The sequence below is a fragment of the Hippopotamus amphibius genome, chromosome 2, assembly GCF_030028045.1.
Source record: "Hippopotamus amphibius kiboko isolate mHipAmp2 chromosome 2, mHipAmp2.hap2, whole genome shotgun sequence".
Classification (NCBI taxonomy): domain Eukaryota; kingdom Metazoa; phylum Chordata; class Mammalia; order Artiodactyla; family Hippopotamidae; genus Hippopotamus; species Hippopotamus amphibius.
The window spans coordinates 14,378,345-14,397,853 of record NC_080187.1 but is presented as its reverse complement, the minus strand read 5'-3'; the positions used below and the strand labels follow the sequence as shown (position 1 = coordinate 14,397,853).

The window sequence follows — 19,509 nt, the reverse complement described above, 5'->3', positions numbered from 1 at the left end:
GAGATGGGGGACATTGAGGGCAGACCAGGTTGCACTTGGGAACAAATGCAGCACCGCCGATGAGGACGAGGGTGAGATTTGGAGGCATGTTGAAGATTTGAAAGGCTCGTCCTCACGGAGTTAACAGAAAGTGGGAAGTCGTTAGTCACTTGCAGGAACCCAGCTCTACTTTAATCTGTCCCGTGGAACCGGGGAGTTTCTGTGGAACTCTTTGAAGAGGGTCCGTGGAGGTGGCATTTAACTCCAGGTCATAGGGCCCAGATAAGCAGCCAGCCTCTTTGCAGATCCCTCGCTATACCCCCGTGCCACTCTCAATGCAGAAATCCACAGGAATGTCTGGGCCATTAACTGTCAGCTAAGAATAGGGTTCATTTGTGTCTTAATCCCAGGAGCCTGCAGGGCTCCACTGCATTTGGAATCTTGGATTCTCTCCCCTTGGCTTAGAGAAGCTGGTTTGGGCAGAGAAATTTTCCAGTTCAGGCTGGAGCCAGTTTGCTCAGCTACTCCCTGAATGTGGATGACCAGGAGTCTGGGAGTGAGGAAGGGTGAAGATCCACATTGTCTCTGAAAGTGTGGGGCCTGAAAGACTGGGCTGCACAATCTACTCTGGGGCTGACATAGGCTGGTCCTTCGTGTAGTCATCTAGCATATACCCACTGGTCCTCTGTGGGCCAGGTCACGTGCCAGGGCTGGAGCTCCAGAGGCAAACATTCTAATGGAGCTCACAGTCTGATGGGAGAGAAAGACCCCTCACCAGATAATGATAATACAGTCTTGTAACAGTAGAGCAATGCTGAGCAGAGAGATGGGGATGTGGCATGTAAACAGCTTGGGTCCCAATCTGCACAAGTACAGGATGAGGAAGATATCATTTCTAGAAAATGACTTAGAGATTTAACTAATAATCAAAGTAAGCACATACACTGTTCAAACCTGTGGACATATTTTATCTCATTTAATCCTCATGATGACCCTGTGGGGTAGGTTCTACACATAATCCCTCCTTTACAGAGAAGGAAACTGGGACTTAGAAAGGTGAAGGAACTTGGTTAAGTTACATATTAGTTAAATGAGGGGCCATTTTAATCTCAACCCAGGATCTTGAACCACAGCTCTGAAGTGGACAATAAGTGAAATTCAGTCATGCTATGAGGTTACCTTAAATGCTCATGGGATTTTAGGCTGGATTAGTAGAGGCATGATATCTACAGTGATGGAGGTGAGAGTTCTGCTTGCCCTGCTCTGGACAGAGCTCATCTAAATGTTTCATTCTGGGTCTTGTGCTGTCAGGAGGGACAGAGTTCATTTGAAGTAGATCAGGGAAGTGGGGGTGGGGACCAGACACCTTGATCTCAGGAAGAGCTGGAGGAAAGGGGGTGTACAACTTGTAGAAGACTTGAGGGGCTCAGAGTTACTCTCTTCAAGTCTCTAAGAAGACATTGGGAAGCAGAGTGACAGACCTGTTCTGGCTGAGCCCAGAGAGTGGAGTTAGGACCAGCATGTATGAGGCATAGGGAGAGAGATTTTAGCACATCCTAGTGACAGTTCTTTTAACCAGCCATACTGTCTAACAGAAGGTCTTGCATCCTTGGCAGGAAGTGAGTGCCCCATTGCTAGAGGTGAGCAAGTAGGGGCTGTGTGACCCTGGGAGGGTGGGCAGGGATTGGGGACGAGTGGAAGCATCAATTGGGGCTTTGACCAGATGACCTTGAGCCCCTGACCCTGGGAGTCTTGGCCCTTTCTTTGCAGGTGGTGCCGATAACCCCCGTACCGTGCCTCCGCCTTGGTCCCAACACCTCCCGACGGAGCAACCCTCTTCACCCCACAGCCCTGCAAGGTAGGTAGAGCAGTGCAGACACCCCGGCGTCCTTCTGAACCCAGCGCTGGCTGCGCAGGGGAGCCTGGAGGGGACTGGGGAAGCAGCCGCTGGTCACCACAAGTGAATCAAAGGCAGTTCCTGGGGGTTTTGTAGTAAGGCTCAGAGAACGTCTCTGCCCTTTACTTCATTTGCTTCTCACCCTCCCTTGAGAGGGAGGCCAGGCAAGGGTGACCCGTGGGGAAGAGGCAAGAACTGGGCTGTGTGCCAGGGTTCCTGGAGCCCTACCCTGGCTGGGCTGCTTGCACGCTGCGTGGCTGTAGGAAAGCGCTTTCCCTCTCAAGGCCTCTGTTAGCGCTTCTGTAAGAGGGTGGACTCCCGTGAGGAGGAGGTGCAGGCATTCTTTGGAGAGGTGAGAAAAGCTGGGGTGCGGCTGTCCAGGCTCCCAGCGGCTTGTTGACCCTAGGAGGAGTGAGACGTGTGAGTCACTGGGAAGGTGGGTGAGGCATACCCACCTGGGACAGCTGGCAGGCGGGGCCCACCTGACTATCAGATTCACAGGGGACCCGGTGAAGGAGGCTGAGAGGCGCAGGGTGGAGTGCAGAGTCCTCTGGCTGGAAGCAGGACACCTGGCTCAGGTCCCTGCTCGAGCCTCGGTTTCTCTGCCTGGAAAATGAGTGCATTGGTCTCCCCCACCCACCTAACAAGCTTGTCGTGAGGACTGCACAGGCTTGTAGAAACTGAAGGGCTTTGTGGGCTGTGAAAAGCGGAAGGATTAGCACTAGGGGAATAACCCAGCTTCTAGTGTCAGAACAGAAAGAAGGGAGTTTGTGACAGCCACCGTGCGGAGAGCCTGGAAGACACCCCTCCAGGTCACGACATCACCCTCGGCTGCCGAAAGGAGAAGAGGCCGAATGCCGCAGGGCTTACTCATCGCTGCGGCCCAGCTGGCTTCCAGGTGGTGACACGAGACGCTAACCACAGTTGGAGCTGTTCCTCTTTCCCCAAGCTTACATGAAAGGGCCTTCCGATGGTCTCCAGAATACTTTGTCCTCAAAACTGGGGATTCCTACAAAGCCCGCTGGGTCTGGAGAGGGGCACTTGTGCAACTGCAGTTGTGTCCCGAGGGTTCTAGATAAAAGGGTATCCCTGATGCTGCCCAGATGGGAGGGAGGGGGGCCATCTTGGTTCTGGAGCTCCTGCTCTTGAGACCGACCCCTGACAACGCCCAGGCCTGACAACTGCCCCAAAGTGATGTGTCACCAAACAGTTATGCTTTTGGTGACAATGACACAGGGACCGTCTTCTGCTTTCCCACGTCTGCAGAAGGGAGCACCCACTGAGTGAGCGCCTGTCAGCTGAGGGCTTTGCGTGTTCACCTCTTCCCTCCTCCACCCTTGGGCTGTGCCCGCCTCACGCCCACCTCCACGGGGGGGCCCGGTGACCTCCTCCTTGTCACAATCCAGTGGTGTTTCCTCAGCTCTCCATGTCCTACCTCTCTGGAGCCTCGGATACCTCCTTCTAGAAGCTCTCTCTCCTCTTTGCTTCTGGCAGGCTGTACTGTACACTTTATCTCCTACTTCTCATCAGGGCCCTGGTTTTTTGCCTCAAATATTCAGCAGGATTCTGACCACCTTCTTGTCTTGAGTTCCATTCACGCGTTCATTCCCTCATGCGTGCATTCGCTGGACAGATATTTAGGCCCAGGACTGGGTGTTGGAGAATCAGCAAAGAATGAGATTGTTGCAAATCTCATGGGTCTTACAATCTTGGGTCTTACACATGTCGTTATACACATGACATTCATTCTTTTCCTCAGCTGTGAAGGAAAGGACCAGCGTTATGAGAGCATATGGGATCTGGTGGGTGTGATGGGATCTCGTCTGGACGGATGAGGGGGGCCTTCCTGAAAATGCTCAGACCTGAAGGTAGAGTGGAAGGTGGCTGAGTAGGTAAGGAACAGAGCCCTGGCCAGAGGGAACATCATGAGCGAGGCCTTGAGGAACTGAAAGAAGGGAGCACGAGGGAGAAGGGCCTGGAGACCCGGCAGCACTTCGGCCGTGAGGGCCCTTGGGGGCCTTGGTTAGAGTTTGGATTTTGTCCGAGACCCCTCGGGAACCACTGGGAGTTCTAAAGTAGGGGAGGGGTCTGCCCCGATTTCCTTATTAGAACCCTTGAAAGAGACAGTCACGAGTCCCACCCTGATGAAGCCCGAGGCTGTCATTTTGGGCTCTTCCACACTGTGGCGTCCTGACCCTGTGCCTTGGTATGAGGCTTGGTGTTGGGCAGTCCTGAAGTGTGTACTTTCCAGCATTCTGTGGGCTCCTTGCATGTTTTTCATTGCTGAGCTTCTGCACTGGGGAGGGGAGGTGAATCAGACCCCGTCCGGCCCTGGGAGACCCAGACTTGTGGTGGCTGACACCCGGCGCCCTGGGAGCCACGGAGGGCTTCCCCCTGAGTCAGGTGCTGGGCTGAGAGGATGGGCATTCCGGGCAAGGGAGGCACACGTGCAAAGGCTTGGCTCCCTGTGGCACCTGTGTGCTTGGGGACTAGTGAGCAGAGGGGCTAAAGCAGGAGGGTGGGGTTGAGGTGGGGAGTGGCAGCGGTCGACCGGGAGAGTGGGCGTGGGAGAGGCCTTGAACGCAGGGTCCCGATCCTCTGGGTGCCAGGGAGCCTTGGCAGGTCTCGAGCTGAGGAGTGGCTTGAGCAGTGGGATTTGAGAACAATCAGTTGGTGGGAGGCAGAGGGGAGGGTGGAGCGGAGGCTCAGTGCTGTGAACTGGTTGGAGAGAATGAGTATCGCTGGGTGAAGCCTTGCCACTCCCACCCATCTACGCACGCACTGTAAAGTGCTCTGTGTCTCTGTGCCCTGTTGGGTCATTCCCCCATTGATCAGCCTGCCTGAGCTGTTTCTCTGGGGTTCGGTTACACCCTGGGCTCCAGAGGCAAGCTGGTCTGAGCATCACTCTGACTCTGAGTTGCTATGTGCCCCTTCACATATCTTTTAACCCCTTTCAGCCTCGGTTTCCTCATCTGTGAAATGGGGGTGATAATAGGGTTGTTAAGGGTTAATGATGGGGAAGTAAAGTCCTAAGCATATGCCTGGTACTTAGTGGTGGCTCGGCTATCTTTATTTGCCTGTTGGTTGGTAATGGCCCAGTCCGTGTCATGATCTGCCCCTTTGGGAGGCCTCCTCTGTGGCCATAAATCTGTAATCTGAACTGGAAACAGGGTGTCCCCAGAAGCCCTGAAGGGAGCCTGTAATGGGGTGCTGAGTGGTTTGAAAATGCCTTTACGTTTCCCCCACTGGGGTCTGGCACAGGGCTCGGCTCCGAGGGTTGGACCAGGTCTTAGCTGTCTTTTAGCCCCAGCACTCAGCGCAAGGCTGACCTATCATAGTTTTCATAAATACTAAACAGAAAAAAATTTTTAGTTAAAAAAAGTCATAGACCTTGGGCATCAATCTACCAGCACCTTCATCTTATGACTGAGGAATCTGGGGCTCAGAGAGGGACAGTGACTCCTCCAAGGTCACCCAGCCCTTCAGTGACAGAGCTTGGGCCTGGCTCAAGTATTTATTGCAATTCGAATTTTTTTTTTTGGGGGGGGGTACACCAAGTTCAATCATCTGGTTTTATACACATATCCCCATATTCCCTCCCTCCCTCGACTCCCCCCCACCCTCCCTCGAGTCCCCGCCACCCTCCCCGCCCCACTCCTCTAAGGCATCTTCCATCCTTGAGTTGAACTCCCTTTGTTATACAACAACTTCCCACTGGCTATCTATTTTACAGTCGGTAGTATATATATGTCTGTGCTGCTCTCTCACTGCAATTCTAATTTTTAAAATACTGATAATTTCAAAAATTCCCAGGTTGACTGGGAAAGGGGTAACAGCGGAATAGGCATTTGAGGGTAGGGGTTACCCCAAGACAATTCTAGGGAGCATCCTGGCTAGAAAGTCCCCAAGGAAATCATGTTCAACCTCCCAGTTTACATTTGGGGAAACCGAGGCCCAGAGAGAGATAGTGACTTGCTCAGGGTCCCCAACGGAAAGCGGCAAAGCCATCACAAGGCCTATTTCCAATAGTCTGCAGTGGGTAGGCGGGCTCTTCCCCCCAGCCCACTGCCTCATGTTTAAGAAAGTGAATTAGAACGTGAACAATGGTTTCCTGAGGAAGTTTTGGGTCTTAATTGTGTCAAGGCGAAGGACCATTTCCGGAGCTGTGCGTGCCCATGTGGTGCCTGTGGAGTTGGGCCTGGCACAGCTATTCCAGACTAAGCCACAAGGCCCTATTTATAGGCTGATGTGATTAGGTTGATATAGTCAGGAGAGGCCTGCCTGTCCTCTGCCCAGCCCAGCTATGGAAGAGGAAGAGGCCCTTGGGGGCAACTGTGACCCATGGGTGAGTAGCAAGGGATCTAGGGTCGTCCCCAAAGCCTGCTTGGAGGTGGGGCTTCAGGGAGGCCTCAGGGGAAGTCCTAGTCCTGACTCCCAGTTCAGCTGCCAGCCAGGCCTTCTGCAGAGATGAAACCAGCTCTGAGCCTATTCTCTCCAGGCTGAAAAGGTCCTCCACTGCCTCAGATCAGGCCAGGACCCCTAGCAGTCAGGCGCCTCCAATGTTTACCCACCAGGTCTTAACCCCAGGCATGCCTCTCCAGTGTTTGCATTTTCCTGTGGGGGTACACCTCCGAGCCTTTGCTTTTGCTGCCCTCTCCACCTGACGTGCTGGTTCGCTGTTCCCCGAAGACAAACCTCCATTCATTCTTCAAGGCCCTGCTCAAATGCTCCTTTGTGGTTCCTCAAGCCCTGGGTGCGTCCTGATTTGTGTTCCTGCTGTCAAGAGCCCCTTGGGTGAATACCCAATTTCATGTGTGTGCCCCACTGGGCCAGGAAGTCTGGAGGCAGGGCTGAACTAATCTTGGGCTGAACTTTTCTGAGCCTCCTCAGTTTCCCCATCTGTGAAATGGGCATGATGTTAGCCATGGGTTTCGGGGAAACATTGTCAACAAGACGAAGCGGAGAAGGACTTATCACTGGCCCATATTGAGCTTTCATGTGTGGTAGTAGGTGTTATTTACTCAGGCGAAGCTGAGGTTACAGCAAGGAAGTGCCTTCTCTAGGGCTCAGTGGTGGAGAGGAAAGACCAGATCTTGGGGTGCTGGCTTCCAACTCCACCCTGTGTTCTCCTCCCCTCCCTCTCTTAGCCCCCTGGGCCTATTCTGTTCCCCAGATCAGGCGAAGCTTTGTTTGGGGATTGTTTTTCCTAAGAAGTTTCCTCTGTGGTGCCACTGGATGACTCAGAGACCTGAGTCACCAGGAGGCTGAGGGCCAGTAGGGGGTGGGGTGGGAGGAGGAGAGAAGGAGAGAAGGAAGCAGGAAGGGGCCCCATTTCCAGCCCGGGCTTTTCCACTGCTTGATGGACTAGATCTGGCAAGTCCCTGGTGCTGCCTGGCCTCAGTTTCCTCAAGTGTGAGAGGAGATGTTTTGCTTTGATGAGCGGTTCCCAGGTTCCCAGTCCAGGCTGAGCCTGAGAATCCCAGGTTCCCGGGCCCTATCCGGAGCTAAAGACTCAGAAGCTGGGCGTGGGGCCTGGGAATCCAAGTTTTCAGGAGCTCCCCAGGTGACTCTGCTGCACACCTGGTCTGCAGAGGTGTTTGGGAACCACGTGCCTTAAGGCTGCTTTCTCCTGGGCCTCAGAAGGGCTGCTCAGCCTCTGCTTGACCATTTGCACTAACTCACAGAGAGCACTTTTCTTGCTGAATGCCTTGGCAGAATGGTGCCCGGGAAGCGCGTGGGCTTTAAAACAAAACAAAACAAAACAAAACAAAACAGAACAAAACAAAACAAAACAGAACAACCCCCCCCCCAGCCCCAAACCCAGCTTTACTGAAGTATAATTTTCATAAGTTGCTGGACTAAGTTTACATATAATTTACATACATATAATTCACTGGTTTTAATTAATTCGGTCATTTTTAGTAAACAGAGTTATGCCAGTGTCACCACAATCCAGTTCGAGAACATTTTTATCACCCCTCATAACCCCTGAAAGGTGCCCGTGCCTGCTGGCCAGCCATCTGCACACCCACCTCCTAGCCCACCACTGATCTGCTTTCTGTCTCTCCGTATGCCCAGACCTGTGTGTCACTCCCAGCTGTACCCTTTCTGGCTGTGTGACCTCCTGCAGATTATTGCCCCTCTCTGAGCCTTGGACTTCTCCCCTGCAGGGGAGGATGGATTGCCTCCTTGTAGCTCATTGTGTGAATTGCACTAATGTGAGAGAGTGTCTGATGCACAGTAGGAGCTGGGGTCGTGGGAACCCGGCAGGCAGCACACAGGATGTGGTATAGATATGCGGGTGCAGTTGTGACAGTACAGCAAACATAGGATAGACTCACTGTGTGTCAGGCGCTGGTCTAAGCCTTGTAACTGCTGCATCTCCTTGGGTCCCCACAGCAACACTTACTAGGTAAATGTCAACATCATTTCCATTTTATAGCTGGAAACTGAAGCACTTTTGCAAGGTCGTGTAGGTAATGGTTGATAGGACTAGGTGTCTGTCCCAGAACCTGTCCTCCTTGACCTTCACACAGCAGATGGGAATCGTGGAATGAGGGACACAGTGTGTGGACCCAGGATAAGGTTTATGGACACACTTCCAGGGAACAGGGTGTGGGACAGTGGACGTGGGATTCAAAAGATGGTAGATAGTACAGATCTTCCTTAACTTACAATGGGGTTACATTTCCCAATAAGCTGAAAATATCTTAAGTCAAAATGCATTTAATACTCCTAACCTACCTCGCCTTCACATGTCATAGCTTAGCCCAGCCTACCTTAAATGTGCTCAGAACGCTTACATTAGCCTACAGCTGGGCTAAGTCATCTCACACAAAGCCTATTTTATAATAAAGTGTTGACTCGCTCATGTAATTTGTTGAATATTCTGCTGACGGTGAGAAACAGAATGGGTGGGTGCAGAAGGGTTGTAAGGGTACCGGCTGTTTCCCCTGGTGATGGTGTGCCTGGCTGGGAGCTGCCGCAGCCCAAAGTCATGAAAGAGACTAGGACGGCGTATCGCTAGCCCAGGAAAGCTCAAAATTCAAAATTCAACCTATGGTTTCTGTGGAATGTGTATTGCTTTCGCACCCTTGTAAAGTCAAAAAATCATCATTTGGACTATGGCAAGTCGGGGACTGTCTGTACAGAGTACATCATACAGCACATGTGACATGACCCATGGGACAGGATCCAAGGTGTAAGTGACATGGGACGCAGCATGTGGACCGTGCACCAGGGCACACAGGCAGGCCAAGGGATGAGGAACACAGGGCCTGGTATGGGACACAGAGAAGATGGTGTATGTGACACCGGCCGTGGGTCAAAGCATATGACGCAGGGACAGGGTCCCCAGCGTGTAGGGTTTGATGTACGGCAATGGGGCACAGAGGGTCCCTTTTTCCGTGTCCGTGCCTGGGGCTCCAGCATGTGGTGGCAGGACCAATTTTTTCCTCTCACAAAGGCCTGTCTGTTTTTTTCCCCTCCTCCTCTCTGTGTCTTTGGATGCCGAAGAGTGGGAGTGTCCCAGAGGAGTGGGGCCCAGAGTACCCCCCCCCCCATCCCGCCAGCTCAGACAGGGGTCAAGGCTTGGGGCCAAGTCCATGGCTCAGGAAGAGCCTGCCAGGCCCCCAGGTCCCCTCTGTCGGAGGCAGCTGTGAGCCCTGTTGGCTGGGCCAGAGCTGAGTAATTTTCCTCTAAGCTGCCCTCCCTCCAGCTCCCCTCCTTGGCCGCCGCCGCTGGCTGTGAGCTCGTCTGCATTCCGGGCTTAGGGGATAAAGAGCCCCCGCTGCTGCAGGGGTGGAGGAGCCGATCCCTCCTAGCTGCTGTCAGAGTAAGGGGAATGGAGGTGTGGGGAGGAGGCTGTGACTCAGGCACTAGCATTTCCCGAGCCCTCCTGGCACCTGACACTCACTCCCTTTTCTTGTCTCATCTGCACAAGGCCCCCAATAGCCTGATGACGAGACTGAGGCTCAGAGAGGCAAAGAGCTTGCCCGAGGTTACACAGTGAGAGGCAGAGCTGAGGCTAGACCCCCTCTCTCCCAGAGGCAGGAAACTGAGGACATATAGAGGCAAGAGGTGTTGCAGAGGTTGTCGGGAGGAAGGTGGGGGGTGTCAGTGGGTGACGAGGCTGCGAGAGTGTGTGGGCGCCAGATCCCAGAGGGCCTTAAAGGCCAAGCTTAGGAGTCCTGACTTCTTTCAGTTTGCACTGGGGGCCGTGGAAGGGTCTTGAGTGGGGAATGATGCGATCTCTGTGGGTAACGGGAGAGTTGACGGCACTGAGGAAGTGGGTGCAGTGGTTCCACAGAAAAGATGGGGACCCTGAACCAGGACAGCGTCTGGGATGCAGGAGAGGGAAGTGAGTGTAAACGGAGGGTACGTGGGGTTGAGCATCTCTACTCTGGCCTCAGCTCTTGTGTGTGGCCTGGTGGGATGACTCTGGAGCATCCCAGAGGGTTGTGGAAGCTGTCAGAGGGCCTAATGATGCAGGTCCCTGGGCAGGGGCGTGGATGGAGGTGAGGCTGGGAGCACACCTGGGAAGAGGAGACAGCATCCATTCTGGAGCCCTATGACCTGCCAGGCACTGTGCTTTGTGGACTGGATCTCATTTAATTCTTCCAGCTGGTTACGATTATTCTCTGAGCTGGGAAAGGAACAAAAGCATTCCAGTACTGTACTTCTGTTTCTGTTTAAGAGGGGAAAGTACGCTTTTTTATTTCCTTAAGCACTTTTATTGGGATACAATTGACATACAATAAACTGCATATATTTAAAGTGTACAATTTGATATTTTTTTTCTTGTAAGTAATGTATATGTGGCAATCCCAATTTCCCAAAGAGGGGAAAGTATGTTTTAAAAAGCCTTATTAAAATGAAAGGGATTAGTAAGGATAAAAGAATATCTTTGAATCTCTGATAGTTCTATTGTAGTTAAAAGTCTGAGATAAATTGCAAAGAATTTCTAACCATGCTATAGCATTTGGAGTTTTTCCATAACTGATTTTTACTAGTGTCAAGTTCCGGCTGGCCTGTGAAATAGTCTGGCCACTCTGTACCCAAGGACACAGGCTCAGAGAGGTTGAGTCACTTGCCCAGGGTCAGCTAGGTAGTAAGAGACAGGGCTGGGATCAGGTGGTGACTCCAGAGCCCTTGTTCCTTGGGGTGGGAGTAGACCAGAGGAGAGGGGAGGGGGTCGTAGAGAGATTTGTGGATGGGGTAGGAGGCAAGGTGGGCTCTTGAAGTGCTGGCTCGAGGTCCCCTCCTGAGATGCTTCCCCATCCTTGGCACCGGCCACCCCTCCAGGTCTCGGGGCCTTGGCTGGGACCGTCCAGCGCTCCCCTGCTTCGGATGCAAGGGCGCAGAGATAGAAGTCAAGAGTGGGGATGGGGGCCCGTGGGCTGTGTGTTTTCAGGGCCTGGACACATGCTGAGGGGCTGTCTTTAGGTGTTGTGATTACTGAGCACCTTCTGTGTGCCAAGCACAGTGCTGGGGGCTCCGAGCTCCTTCAGTCCTCCCAGATGACCCCCAGGGTAAGACTCATCACCCCATTTTATAGAGGAGGGAATTGAAACACTCAGAAGGGCCATCTGCCCACGTCCCCAGCTGAGGTGGGGATTCGGGCTCTGTTCACACTCACCCTGGACATTATTTTGTTTTCCTTTGGATGGAAGGTTGTGCACCCCTTACCCTGCTGGTCCTTCTTGGTATCCCGAGCTCACTGAGGCTCCGCCCCTGCTCATGGATCCTGGACTCTTTCCTCTGTCCTACACCTGCCCACTCTGTGTTTCTTGGAAGTTATGCCTGCAGGGTTCAAACTGACACCCGGACGATGGGCTCCAGCTTACAGGAAGGTCTTGGCTGTTGCTGGCTGCGTGAGGCTTGGGAACAGAGAAAGGCTTCATCTGGAGCCTGCAGCAGGAGGGACGTGTCACCATCTTCTGAGATCCCATTGTTGTTGTTCCCATCATGGTGATTATTGGCCTAGGGAGCTGGATCCTGCTGGACGATGAACTTGATCCCCAGACAGACGGTGGGGTGGGGCGGGGAGGGGTGTTTCCTGGAGGGAGCTCTTTCCACACACCTTGGCCAGATGCTCAAATATTATTTGCCTTTTGCTGTTTTTTTTTTTTTTTTTTTTTCTTTTTACAGAATCTTAGTCCAGTGCTCGAAGGGTCCTTAGAGATGGGCGTGTTTTCTCATCTCCTGAGTCCCCTTGGTTGGGTCACCACTGGGCCACTCATTATCTCTCTGGAAAAGGAGGAAGGAAACTGGCCTTTTTGAGCATCTATCTTATGCCAGGCATGGTCCTAGGACCTTCCACGTTTATGGTCTCATTCAGTGCTCTCCACTTACCTTTGAGAAAGACATTTTAACCCTGACTCTGTACATAAGGAACTTGAATGTCAGAAAGAGAGACGCTTCCTAGCCCCCAGCAAACAACCACCACAGCTTCCTTTATAGCACACACTCTAGGCCAAGCCCTGTGCTAAGCCCCAAACGTCGTTTTACCTTATAAAATTCTCACAGCAACCCAGGGAAGAAGCTCTTCTAATCCTCCTTTTATAGATGGGGGAAATTGAAGCTCAGCGAGCAGAAGCCACACATCTAGAACTGGTAGGTCAGGGATTTATACCTAGGCTTTCCTGGCGGGAGCTCTTTCCACAGTCACGCACGGTGTTTTTTTCTCTGTTGGAAAGCCCTTCCTCTGTGGAGAAGGGAGCTGCCGCCTGTGACTCTTGCAGCTTCTGGCTCTGGTGGGGGCCCTGTAGACCCTGCTGCCTCAGGCGGTCAGCAGACAGAGGCTGTGTCCTCATCTTCTGCTGGTCCTGCACCGCAGTGCCTGCAGTTAAGCCTCATCGTCCTGCTGCTGATCTGCGTTTGTGCCTGGCCTTCCCTGTCTGTGGGCTGCGGGGTGCCGGAGGGGCTAGGATACAGTTGTTAGCAGCTCTTTGCAGCCCCCAGCTGCTGGCCCGCCAAGCCTCCCCGGGCCACTGCCCCCCCCGGAGAAAGGGAGACCGACTTCAAAGTGGACCCTGGCAGGAAGGGCACTGGCTCACAACCATGGCCAGATCTGGCTGGGCACAGGGTCAGGAAGTGGCGGGGCCAGGCCCTCTCTGAATGTCCTGCCCTGGCTCCCGACACTAGGTGGGGTTGCCTCTGGAAGCTGGGAAAGAGCCAATGGCTTCGGTCCCTGGGATAGTCGGCCTCTTGGAGTCCCACTGGCCATCTCCCCGACAGCTGTCCACACCCAGGGTAGACTGGGCCAAGGCAGAGGTCCAGCTGGCCCTTACAGGGTGCCTTGTCATGTCATGGGCTCAGGCCTTAGCTCTGGCCTGGGAACAGGGACCTGGCTTCTAGGTCTGTTCCGCCAGGTGCTCGCTATGTGACTGAGGAGTTACACTCTTTTTCTTGGTGTCATAGTCTACAAAGAGAGGATGGACTAGTGAACATTGCTGCAGATAAGTCCTACTCTGTGCAGGGCACTCCAATAGTCTCGCTGCAGAGCTCCCCACCATCCTGCAACTGGGCATTACTATCCCTTTTTACAGATGAGTGACCCAGTGCTCAGAGAGGGAAAGCAACTTGCTCCGGGTCACACAGCCCAGGCCTGAACTCAAGAATCTCACTGTGAAATCTGTAACCTTTCTCCAGCACCACCACGCTGCTCTCACATGGCATGCACATACTGAACAGAGGCCTCTGTGCAAAGAAACCAATTCAAAAAAGGGGGCACTAACTTTGGGGAGCTCCTACTGTGTGTCGGGCCTTGGGCCTCCTCACTGCTCTGTGAGCTGGGTATCATTCTGCCCACTTTATAGATAAGGAAACTGAGGCCCTGATCACAGGAGCTGAGTCTCCCAGATTCTAAAACACGTGTTCTTTCAAGTCCCCAGGGCTCCCCAGACCTCACAGAGGCCCTGTCCAGTTTCACTGGGTTTCGTAACTGGCTTCTCTGTTTACTGTCCCATTTAGCAAAACCAGTGGGGCGGGTGTTCCCAGGAGGACCCAGAGCAGTGAGCCAGAAAGCAAACAAGCTCCATGAGAGGGCTCCCCGTGAGTGGCTGGCTGCCTGGGAATCAAGAACAACAGTGTTTGGGATGAAGAGAAAAGAACAGGGTGGTGTCTTCCAGGACTGGCCACAGCCTTTTGTATATCGTGGCCGGGGGTGGAGGGTGAGGCTGCCTCCTCCCATCTCTGGTAGCTGCCTTGGGAGACCCAGGGAGACACGGAGGCTAGCCTAAGGTCCCGGAGGAGCAGGGCTGGAGCTGGTGATGGGGGTCCTGGATCCAACTACAGCGGGGGGATGTGGGCTGATGCTGAAAGCTGCCTACAGTGTGTAGCATTAGGCGGGAGCCAGGAACACCCAAGATCAGAGGTCAAGGGGATCTCTGAGGTCCAGAGAAGGGCAGGGATGAAGACGTGCTCACATAACGCGTGGTGGCAGAGCTAGGCTGCCTCCAAGTACAGGAGACCGCACCTGACCCATGAGCGCCCACGAGTGGCACAGAGTGTAGGTGTCACAGTCCATCCTCTGCAGTGGGGACCTTCCTAGGATATGCCTGTGTCCTGGGTGCTCACACAGGGGCAGGGCTGGAGGGCTTTCCTGGGGCGACCTCTTCAGCCTGGGAGGTGTGGTAGGGACGGCTGCCTCAGAGCGTCTGGGCTGCTAGGCTTGGCTTGGGCCTGACTGGGTCAGTAACCGCAACCCTTTACCTGTAAAAGGTACTGTTGTTCCCTTCCTGCTCAGGTGGGATGATGCTGGAGGCCCTGCTGAATCCCCAGATAGAGCTTGGGCACTGGAGCCAGCTAGACTTGTGTATGAACCTCAGCAGCGCCTCTTTCCAGCTGAATGACCCGGAGCAAATGACAGACACTCCCTGAATCTCTGTTTCCTGGTCTATAAAATGGGAACTTCTTTTTTTCAATCTTTATTGGAGTATAAAGCTTTACACTGTTGTGCCAGTTTCCATTGTATATCAAAGCGAATCAGCTATATTTATACATGTATCCCCACATCCCATCCCTCTTGAGCCTCCCTCCAGAGCCCCACTCCCACCCTCCCCATCCCACCCCTCTAGGTCATCAGCAGTCATTGAGCTGATCTCCCTGTGTTAGGCAGTTGGTTCCCACTAGCTATCTAGTTTACATTTGGTAGTGTATAAATGTCAACACTACTCTTTCACTTTGTTGCAGCTTCTCCTTCCCCACCTCCCCATGTCCTCCGATCTGTTCTCTACGTCTGCGTCTTTATTCTTGCCCTGTCACTGGGTTCTTCATTACCGTTTTTTTAGGTGCCATATATATGAGTTAGCATACGGTATTTGTTTTTATCTTTCTGACTTATTTTACTCTGTATGACAGACTCTAGGTCCACCTACCTCCCTACAAATAACTCAATTTCATTTCTTTTTATTACTGAGTGATATTCCATCGTATATATGTGCCACATCTTCTTTATCCATTCATCTGTCGATGGACATTTAGGTTGCTTCCATGTCCTGGCTATTGTAAATAGTGCTGCAATGAACATTGTGGTACATGTTTCTTTTTGGATTATGGTTTTCTCTGGGTATATGCCCAGGAGTGGGATTGCTGGGTCATGTGGTAGTTCTATTTTTAGTTTTTTAAGGAACCTCCATACTGTTTTCTATAGTGGCTGTACCAATTTACATTTCCACCAGCAGTGCAGGAGAGTTCCTTTTCTCCACACCCTCTCCAGCATTTACTGTTTCTAGATTTTTTGATGATGGCCATTCTGACAGGTGTGAGGTGATACCTCATTGTGGTTCTGATTTGCATTTCTCTAATGATTAGTGATGTTGAGCATCTTTTCATGTGTTTGTTGGTCATCTGTATGTCTTCTTTGGAGAAATGTCTGTTTAGGTCTTCCGCCCATTTTTGGTTGGGGTTGTTTTTTGTTTTTGTTTTTGTTTTTGATATTGAGCTGCTTATGTGTTTTGGAGATTAATCCTTTGTCAGTTGCTTCATTGGCAAATATTTTCTCCGACTCCAAGAGTTGTCTTTTCATCATATTTATGGTTTCCCTTGCTGTGCAAAAACTTTTAAGTTTTATTAGGTCCAATAAAATGGTAACTTTAATACCTATTTCCCCTGGTTGCTGTGTGGAGACTCAGTATCAGAGCCGCCACCACTCCCTTCCCTCTTTTCTCCCAGAGATGTCTGGACCCATCGGTGATGGCCGTGCCCCCTTATGTAGGTCAGGGGCTCTGTACTTTCTGATTCAGAAGGACCTGCAGAGACAACCTGGACCAGTGCTCCTATTTTGCAGATGGAAACCCTGAGGCTCAGAGACCTGTAGGTTCTGGATATGGTTGCAGAGTCAGTATCTGGGAATGCTGGCCTAGGAATGAGGCTCAGAGTCAGAGCATCAGGGCCTACCCCATCTTTTGCATACGAAAACCCCAAGGCCCAGATAGGGACAGTGGTTTGTCCAAAGTCATCCAGGAAGTCAGCAGCAGAAGCAAGCCTAGCACTGGGTGAGGACTCTTCCTTTCTACCTAGAGGTTTTTCTTTTGCACTTAAGTCTCCCCTGCTCTCTTGAACTTATACATCCTCTTCCAGGCAGGGAGCAGCATAAGACCATGAAGTCCCCATCACAGTTCCACACATCACTGCCCTGTAGTGAGAGTTTCTAGGCCATGGGCTCCCCGAGGGCAGGAGCCAGGGCCTGTTCACCAGGTCTCCAGTGCTGAGGACTCAGGCTCCAGAGCTATGTGATAGGAAAGCTGCAGAGACTTTGTGATCATTAACCAGGGGTCAGTGACCCTGGGCTAGTGGTCAGTGACCCCAGGGACCAAGGCCAAGCCACAGCATTCCTCTGTTAATCACCAGCTGAGCAGAAGGGACTGCTCAGTGCTCAGCTGGGCTGGATGGCCACTCAGGTTCGTTCAGGGGGGCAGGGATGGCAAGGAAATTTCTTCTTCCTGCTTATTTGGATTTTCCAAATTATCTAATGAGCAGGTATCACTTTGGCTATTTTTAAGGTATTATTTCTAGATCAGTCTTTCTTTTTTCTCGGCCATGCCATCTGGCTTGCAGGATCTTAGTTCCCTGACCAGGAATGGAACCGGTGCCCCCTGCAGTGGAAGCAGAGTCTTAACCACTGGACTGCCAGGGAAGTCCCTCTAGATTAGTCTTTTATTAAAAAAGAAAAACTTCATTGGATAAATACTTGTAAATAGTTTCAAACCCTATAGCACATTAAAACATTTTTTCCCACAAGTATATTGAGGTATAGTTTAGATAGCGTAACAATTCACCCATTGTAAGCAGACAACACCGTGATTTTTAGTACATTTTTTGGTTCTGTAATCATCACCGTAATCCAGTGTTAGGATGTTTTCATCACCCTAAAATGTTCCCTCGTGCCAATTGCAGTGAAGTGGGCGCTTGACCCCAGCCTTTTCATCCCTTTCCAACAAACTGGCTTGACCATTTGGTGTTTACCCTCTTCGATTTTTTTAAAGATGTATGCAAGAACAGACACCCTTATAAGACAGAGCAGAGGAGTCACATTATAGTCATTGTACAGTTTGCTTTTTGCACTTGGAGATCTCTCTGTGCTTATTGAGTGCCTACTATGTGCCAGGCACGGTCCACGCTGGCTCATTCTTTTCTCACAGCTGCAGAGCGGTCTATTGTATGGCGGCTCCGTAATTGACGTAACAGGGACATTTGGGCCCTTCCCAGTTTTCTTCAAACAGTGCTTCAGTGAACATCCTTGCACATATATTTTTGTGTTCCTCTGTTAGTAATACTGAAGGAAATGGCACTGTTGTCACATTGTGTGTTTCAAATTTGTATAGTCATACATTGCTCTCAGGAGAGGGGAAACTGGTTTATGCTTCCATCAAGAGCATATGGGAACCATGGGGTGTTTATAAGCCTCCAGATGCCTAGGGAGAGGGAAGGGCTCTCTGAATTTAGGCCAGAGCTGATCCGCTGCAGGCTCTGCAGGCCCAGGACGAGACATACAGCTTCGAGAACTCAGGCACCTCTCTGAGGTTCCCCACAGACACTGGGATAAAATTCAGGCTCTTTAGTGTGGCACACAGGCCCCTGTGATGCTCGCTGCCCTCTCCAGCCCCATCTCTTCTTGCTCCCGCGTTTCAGACAGGACCCCTCCTTAGTCACTGAGTGTGGCCTGCATTTGCCCTTTGCCCACGCTGGTCCCTCCCCAGAATGCCTTTTCTTCTCAATCTACCTCCTCCCTGTCCTTCAAGGTCCAGGTCACAAGTCCCTTTGTCCAGGAAGCCTTCTTATAATCCCTGTAGTCTGATTTGTCTTCTCTCTGTGTGTGTTCCTTTAGCCCTTTATCTGACCCACAGTCCCCCTTAAATGGAAGTTGTGTGTGATGGAAGGCAAATTTCAGCCTGATTAGATACAAGCTGGGCTCCAGGAGGAGCTGGGGCATTTGACTAGAGCTCGTAGGGAAGATGGACGGGAACTCCCATTTACTAATTGTCAGACCAGGCCATTTTCACACACAGAGACTGCTTTAATTCTCAGCAACCACTTTATACCCATTTACTAGATGAGGAGGCAGAGAAGAAGAAAGTAACTTGCACACAGTGGAGGTGGGAATCCAACCCAGTTCTCCAGCTCCCCTGTTTTCTTCCCTGTCATTGCATTCCCTGTTATTGGGAAAGGAGGAGATCTGGGATGCAAAGGGAACTTGGAAATAGAGAAGTTGGATCCAGCAGAGTGGTGGGAGGGAGGAGAGAAGGGCTGGGAAGGTGGAAAGCAGGCCTGGGTGAGTCTGAATAGCACTTCTAACCCAGTGACTGTTAAGCCTCCAGTGGGAGAGTGAGAGATGGGAAGGGAGAGTGAGAGATGGGAAGGGAGCCTGGGAGTAGAGAAGGAGACCCGAATCCTTGTCTTCCCCAGGGAGAGGCAACAGATAAGACCTAAAACTGAAAAAACAAGAAGAAAAACACAACAACCCCCCCCCCCAAAAAAAAAACCAAAAAACAAAACAAAACAAAAAAACCCTGAACAACAAGGGCTTGTATTTAAGACCTGAAGGCAAACACTGAAATCAGCTAAAGGAGGAAGAGAGAAGTGGTTGGTTGCCCCGAGGTACAAGTAAGTGGGGTTGAGAGGCAAAACTTTGTATAAATAATGTGATTTTAAGTTTTGATAAAACAAACTTAAAAAATAAAAACTTTTTAAAAAGGAAGGAAAGAAGAGCAGTCTTGAGTAAAATAGAACCTGCAATCCCAGTTGTTGAGAGATCTGCCCTCCCCTCTCTGTCTGGCTTGCTCAAAGATCCAGTGAAGCTCAGCCCCCTGGACTGTGTCCTTAGCTGGTGACAGCCACATGTTGCCTAAGTGGGCGGTCCACTCAGACCACCTGGGGTCAAATCTTGGCGCTTTCATTTCTTAGTTGTGCGTTGTGTGCAAATTGCTGGACCTTTCTGCACTCAGTTTTCCGGTCTTTAAAATGGGGCTGTTGATAGTACCCAGTCTGTAAAGGATGTTAGGATGTGCTAGTTTTCATGTGAGGTGGAAAACCTTAAATAAATGTTAGTTCACGGTGTTTTTTGCTGGAGATGTTAGGCATGGAGAGGGGAGGGGTCTTGCGTGGATCACACAGGAGGCCACGCTGAGTGA

At 51.6% G+C, this 19,509-nt stretch overlaps 1 protein-coding gene across 2 annotated transcripts in view; it reads left to right on the top strand.

The window, feature by feature from the left end:
• Positions 1 to 19,509, top strand: part of GSN (gelsolin) — a 55,282-nt gene that overhangs the window by 9,552 nt on the left and 26,221 nt on the right. The window contains exon 2 of one of the 2 annotated variants that reach the window (XM_057721209.1): positions 1,750 to 1,837. The exons of the other annotated variant lie outside the window; for it this stretch is intronic. The gene's annotated coding sequence lies outside the window, so the exon portion shown is untranslated. The remainder of the gene's footprint in view (positions 1 to 1,749; positions 1,838 to 19,509) is intronic. 2 annotated transcript variants of the gene reach the window in all.